This window comes from Elephantulus edwardii, unplaced genomic scaffold (assembly GCF_000299155.1).
Source record: "Elephantulus edwardii isolate Elephantulus edwardi_28Jun2011 unplaced genomic scaffold, EleEdw1.0 scaffold00019, whole genome shotgun sequence".
NCBI lineage: Eukaryota > Metazoa > Chordata > Mammalia > Macroscelidea > Macroscelididae > Elephantulus > Elephantulus edwardii.
In genome coordinates, this window is record NW_006399769.1 from 10,149,943 (window position 1) to 10,151,161 (window position 1,219).

The following is a 1,219-nucleotide window of genomic DNA, read 5'->3' on the forward strand; positions in this document are numbered from 1 at the left end:
GAAGGCACATAACAACAACAACAACTTGATGGTCTTGGGTGTTTCAATCATTCATATGGATCAAAAGCCAACATCTTGCTGGTTGTTTTCTACTTGTTCTTTGTTCATTCCTTCCCCACTTTTCCTGACTTTTAGATCAATGTAGAATTTTTAACCATATTTAAGCCAATTGGCCTGTACCTTGGTGGAGATCTCCCTCCCATGCTTGTCCTGTACCAGCGGTGGCTGTGTGCTGTTTCTTACTCTCTGATGTCCTGTCCCGCTGCAGTCTTAGGCAGGCTTGTGACAGTAGGTCTCCGGAGGGACCCTGCCTGTGCTCCGTTTGCAGAAGACCCCTGACAATCAGGGCCTAGGATGCTGGCTTCTTGACCCTATAACACCGATATGTAGGGTTGTTTGATCCCTATTCCCATATCATTTGCCCAGACACAAAGGATTTTGGTGCTCTAGAAACTTTAGGGTTTGTTGTCCTTTCCCAGTAGGGTAAGGTTTTTGTTTTGCTTTATATTTTCCTGTAGGGACAAAAAGGAGTTTGGGGACATTGTCCATAAGGAATTGTGTGCTGACTCAGTGGTGGTACCTCTCTGGCAGTTTGAATTCATCAGCTGCTCCATGAGAGAAATATGGGCAATCTCCTCCCATGGGATTTACAGGATCTGGAAACCTACTGGAGGGTCGACTATGTTGTTGTTGTTGTTGTTAGGTGCTGTCGAGTTGAATACAACTTATAGCAATCCTATGAACAAAAGATCTGAACTCTGTTCTCTCCTGTGCCATCCTCACACTTCCTGACATGGAACAGCCCATTGTGGCAGTCACCATGTCAATCCCCTGGTTGAGGGTCTTCCTCTCCTTTGCCAACCCTCTACCCTTTCCAGCATTATGACCCTCTCCAAGAAATAGCCCTTCCTAGCAACAAACCCAAAATATGTGAGGCAAAACCTCATCATTCTTGCCCCCAAAAGTTACTCCAGCTATCCTCTCTCTAAGATATATCTGTTTGTTCTCTCGGCTGTCTATGGGATATTCAGTGTTCTTCTCCAACACCACAGTTCAAAGGCGTCAATTCTTTTTCTGTCATCCTTATTCATTGTCCAGCTCTCAGATGCATAGCAAGTAATTGCAAAGACCATGGCCTGAATAAGACTCACCGAATCCCCAAACTGACATCATTGTTTTTGTTGTTGTTATGTGCCATTGAGTCGCTTGCGACTCATAG